The sequence below is a fragment of the Grus americana genome, unplaced genomic scaffold (genome assembly GCF_028858705.1).
Source record: "Grus americana isolate bGruAme1 unplaced genomic scaffold, bGruAme1.mat scaffold_77, whole genome shotgun sequence".
Taxonomy (NCBI): Eukaryota; Metazoa; Chordata; class Aves; order Gruiformes; family Gruidae; genus Grus; species Grus americana.
This window is the reverse complement of record NW_026561980.1, coordinates 936,707-941,706: the sequence shown is the minus strand read 5'-3', so window position 1 is coordinate 941,706 and position 5,000 is coordinate 936,707.

Genomic DNA, 5,000 nt, shown 5'->3' with positions numbered 1-5,000 from the left:
AGCGGGCGCTGACTGCGTCTGGATCGGGAGGTGGTGCCGCCACCGGCACGCGCTCTGGACAACGATTCCCTTTCATCAGGTCGATGGGAGCGGAGGAAAGGCCACGGCAGGCTCGACTCCCCCCGTCCCTCAGGCGTTCGAGAGTGCCGGCAACCGCCACCGGTCACCGGTCTTTGCCGTGCCCCGCGGGGCGCCGCTTACCCCGGGCGGGGAGGGGGAGAACCAAATGGAAGTGAGCAGCTCTGTGAAACACGAGGCGCCGCCGTCTCGTGAGTGCCATCCCTGGGCATTCGGGGCCAAGGGAAGCCACAGCAGGCCAGAAGACACCCAGCGGTCTGCATTCGGCTGCCGGCCACCGCGACCGGCTGCCCGCTCGCATTTCCACCCGCTTTGCGGGCTCCAGCTTAAGGCCGGGGAAAGAAAGGGGGGAGAGGGAGGAAAAAAAAAAAAAAAAACACAGAAAAAAAAAAAAAGGGCGAGGCGGCCCCCCCCCACAGCACGCCTCGCCCTTCGACCACCGCTCACAGACCTTTCCACCCAGCCCTCCGGCAACCGGGTAAGGCAGGGCAGGCCAGACACCGTGGGACGCCCCACGGCTGGCTCGTGCCGGCCGAGAGAGGAGGTGGCACCACCGCCGCGCGCCTGTGCCGTCATCGGGCTCTGGGCACCGGGGAGAAAACACGGCAGGCTCGCCTGCCCCCGGCGGTCTGCATTCGGCTGCCGGCCACAGCGACCGGCTGCCCGCTCGCATTTCCACCCGCTTTGCGGGCTCCAGCTTAAGGCCGGGGAAAGAAAGGGGGGGGAGGGAGAAAAAAAAAAAAAAAAACAGAAAAAAAAAAAAGGGCGAGGCGGGCCCCCCCACGGCACGCCTCGCCCTTCGACCACCGCTCACAGACCTTTCCACCCAGCCCTCCGGCAACCGGGTAAGGCAGGGCAGGCCGGACACCGTGGGACGCCCCACGGCTGGCTCGTGCCGGCCGAGAGAGGAGGTGGCACCACCACCGCGCGCCTGTGCCGTCATCGGGCTCTGGGCACCGGGGAGAAGACACAGCAGGCCTGCCTCCACCTGCCAGCCACCGCTCAAAGCTCTGCCCGCCTCGCGGGCTCCAGCTTAAGGCCGGAGAAAAAGGACGAGTTGCCGCCAACATCGCCCACTCGGGTCACTGGGCCCTCCGGAACCAGGGAAAGCCACCGCAGGCTTGAAACCCCCGGCCGTCTGCCTCCAGCATACACCGGCAGTAACCTTCGCCGTCATTGGGCCAGCTCAGGAAACAGAGCAAAGGAGAAACCACCGAGGAGGGTGGGACAGCGGCGCCCACCCTTTCCCCAGCCGCGTGCGTTCGAGTGCCGGCAACCGCCGCCAGCCTTTGCCCTGCCCCGCGGGATCGGGCTCAGCACCTCACAGCAGTAGGCAACGACCACCAGAGACTGCAAGTGGCTCCGGCTCTCCGCGGCTGCCAGCAGACCTTCGGGTGCCCTGTGCTGGCTTAGCCGGGGAAGCACCGGGAGGACGACCGTGCCAAGCACTCTGGAAGGTGAGACCAACCGCCACGGAAACGGCTGAGACCGGCTGCCAAAAACCCCCGGTGTCCGGCAGAGCCGCGGGGGTGAGCAGCCGTTCGCTAGTGTTCGCCCTGGTCGCGAGACACCGCTCGCGCCTATAATACGGACAGATACGTCCCCGCCCCCGGCGAGCTCCAAGAGCGCTGCCTATGGCCACCGGGGAGGCGCACCAACCACGCTGCCTTTTACGATGGCGTAGCTGGAGGCAGCGAAAAACAGCGACCCCATCGGCAGCTCCGGGGAGGTGGCAGGGACAACAGGTCTACCTGCCAGACCCGGAACCGCCCAAGTCCCGGCGGAGCCGGGTAGACCAGAGCGCCTGCAGCGGAGCCGGGTAGACCTGAGAGCCCGCCGGGGAGCCGGGTAGACCTGAGAGCCCGCCGCGGAGCCGGGTGGACCTGAGAGCCCGCCGCGGAGCCGGGTAGACCTGATGGCCAACTGCAGAGGCAGACCTGGTGGCGTGTGAAGCAGCCAGGTAGACGTAAAGGCCCGCCGGGCCGGCCCGCTCCTACCCCCGCCACCGCCCGCCGGTCGGCCGGCTGCGGCCTGCAAGCTGCACGGGAACAGGCCCCCGCTGCCGGGCCCGCCGGCCCGTCCCCGGGGCCGCTGGCCCGTCAGGCGCCCCCCCCCGAGGCCGCTCAGCAGGCCCGGGCCCAGGCCCCGCAGTGAACGGGGGCTGCGGGCCGGGCCCGGCCGCCGCGAGGGCCCGGGCCCGGGCCGGCCCGCTCCTGCCCCCCTCCACCGCCCGGCTGCGGCCTGCAAGCTGCACGGGAACAGGCCCCCGCTGCCGGGCCCGCCGGCCCGTCAGGCGCGCCCCCCCCCCCGAGGCCGCTCAGCAGGCCCGGGCCCAGGCCCCGCAGTGAACGGGGGCTGCGGGCCGGGCCCGGCCGCCGCGAGGGCCCGGGCCCGGGCCGGGCCGGCCCGCTCCTGCCCCCGCCACCGCCCGGCTGCGGCCTGCAAGCTGCACGGGAACAGGCCCCCGCTGCCGGGCCCGCCGACCCGTCCCCGGGGCCGCTGGCCCGTCAGGCGCCCCCCCCCCCCGAGGCCGCTCAGCAGGCCCGGGCCCAGGCCCCGCAGTGAACGGGGGCTGCGGGCCGGGCCCGGCCGCCGCGAGGGCCCGGGCCCGGGCCGGGCCGGCCCGCTCCTGCCCCCCTCCACCGCCCGCCGGTCGTGCCGCTGCGGCCTGCAAGCTGCACGGGAACAGGCCCCCGCTGCCGGGCCCGCCGACCCGTCCCCGGGGCCGCTGGCCCGTCAGGCGCCCCCCCCCCGAGGCCGCTCAGCAGGCCCGGGCCCAGGCCCCGCAGTGAACGGGGGCTGCGGGCCGGGCCCGGCCGCCGCGAGGGCCCGAACCGGGCCGGCCCGCTCCTGCCCCCGCCACCGCCCGGCTGCGGCCTGCAAGCTGCACGGGAACAGGCCCCCGCTGCCGGGCCCGCCGGACCGTCCCCGGGGCCGCTGGCCCGTCAGGCGCGCCCCCCCCCCCCCCCCCCCCCGCGGCCGCTCAGCAGGCCCGGGCCCAGGCCCAGGCCCCGCAGTGAACGGCGGCTGCGGACCGGGCCCGGCCGCCGCGAGGGCCCGGGCCGGGCCGGCCCGCTCCTGCCCCCGCCACCGCCCTGGCTGCGGCCTGCAAGCTGCACGGGAACAGGCCCCCGCTGCCGGGCCCGCCGGCCCGTCCCCGGGGCCGCTGGCCCGTCAGGCGCGCCCCCCCCCCCCCCCCCCCCCCCCCCGCGGCCGCTCAGCAGGCCCGGGCCCAGGCCCAGGCCCCGCAGTGAACGGCGGCTGCGGACCGGGCCCGGCCGCCGCGAGGGCCCGAACCGGGCCGGGCCGGCCCGCTCCTGCCCCCGCCACCGCCCGGCTGCGGCCTGCAAGCTGGCAGCCGCGAGGGCCCGGGCCGGGCCGGCCCGCTCCTGCCCCCGCCACCGCCCGGCTGCGGCCTGCAAGCTGCACGGGAACAGGCCCCCGCTGCCGGGCCCGCCGGCCCGTCAGGCGCGCCCCCCCCCCGAGGCCGCTCAGCAGGCCCGGCCCCAGGCCCCGCAGTGAACGGCGGCTGCGGGCCGGGCCCGGCCGCCGCGAGGGCCCGGGCCGGGCCGGCCCGCTCCTGCCCCCGCCACCGCCCGGCTGCGGCCTGCAAGCTGCACGGGAACAGGCCCCCGCTGCCGGGCCCGCCGGCCCGTCCCCGGGGCCGCTGGCCCGTCAGGCGCGCCCCCCCCCCCCGAGGCCGCTCAGCAGGCCCAGGCCCGGGCCCAGGCCCAGGCCCCGCAGTGAACGGCGGCTGCGGACCGGGCCCGGCCGCCGCGAGGGCCCGAACCGGGCCGGGCCGGCCCGCTCCTGCCCCCGCCACCGCCCGGCTGCGGCCTGCAAGCTGGCAGCCGCGAGGGCCCGGGCCGGGCCGGCCCGCTCCTGCCCCCGCCACCGCCCGTCTGCGGCCTGTAAGCTGCACGGGAACAGGCCCCCGCTGCCGGGCCCGCCGGCCCGTCCCCGGGGCCGCTGGCCCGTCAGGCGCGCCCCCCCCCCCGAGGCCGCTCAGCAGGCCCAGGCCCGGGCCCAGGCCCAGGCCCCGCAGTGAACGGCGGCTGCGGACCGGGCCCGGCCGCCGCGAGGGCCCGAACCGGGCCGGGCCGGCCCGGCCCGCTCCTGCCCCCGCCACCGCCCGGCTGCGGCCTGCAAGCTGGCAGCCGCGAGGGCCCGGGCCGGGCCGGCCCGCTCCTGCCCCCGCCACCGCCCGTCTGCGGCCTGTAAGCTGCACGGGAACAGGCCCCCGCTGCCGGGCCCGCCGGCCCGTCCCCGGGGCCGCTGGCCCGTCAGGCGCGCCCCCCCCCCCGAGGCCGCTCAGCAGGCCCAGGCCCGGGCCCAGGCCCAGGCCCAGGCCCCGCAGTGAACGGCGGCTGCGGGCCGGGCCCGGCCGCCGCGAGGGCCCGAACCGGGCCGGGCCGGCCCGCTCCTGCCCCCGCCACCGCCCGGCTGCGGCCTGCAAGCTGGCAGCCGCGAGGGCCCGGGCCGGGCCGGCCCGCTCCTGCCCCCGCCACCGCCCGTCTGCGGCCTGCAAGCTGCACGGGAACAGGCCCCCGCTGCCGGGCCCGCCGGCCCGTCCCCGGGGCCGCTGGCCCGTCAGGCGCGCCCCCCCCCCCGAGGCCGCTCAGCAGGCCCAGGCCCGGGCCCAGGCCCAGGCCCCGCAGTGAACGGCGGCTGCGGACCGGGCCCGGCCGCCGCGAGGGCCCGGGCCGGGCCGGCCCGCTCCTGCCCCCGCCACCGCCCGGCTGCGGCCTGCAAGCTGCACGGGAACAGGCCCCCGCTGCCGGGCCCGCCGGCCCGTCCCCGGGGCCGCTGGCCCGTCAGGCGCGCCCCCCCCCCCCCCGAGGCCGCTCAGCAGGCCCAGGCCCGGGCCCAGGCCCAGGCCCCGCAGTGAACGGCGGCTGCGGACCGGGCCCGGCCGCCGCGAG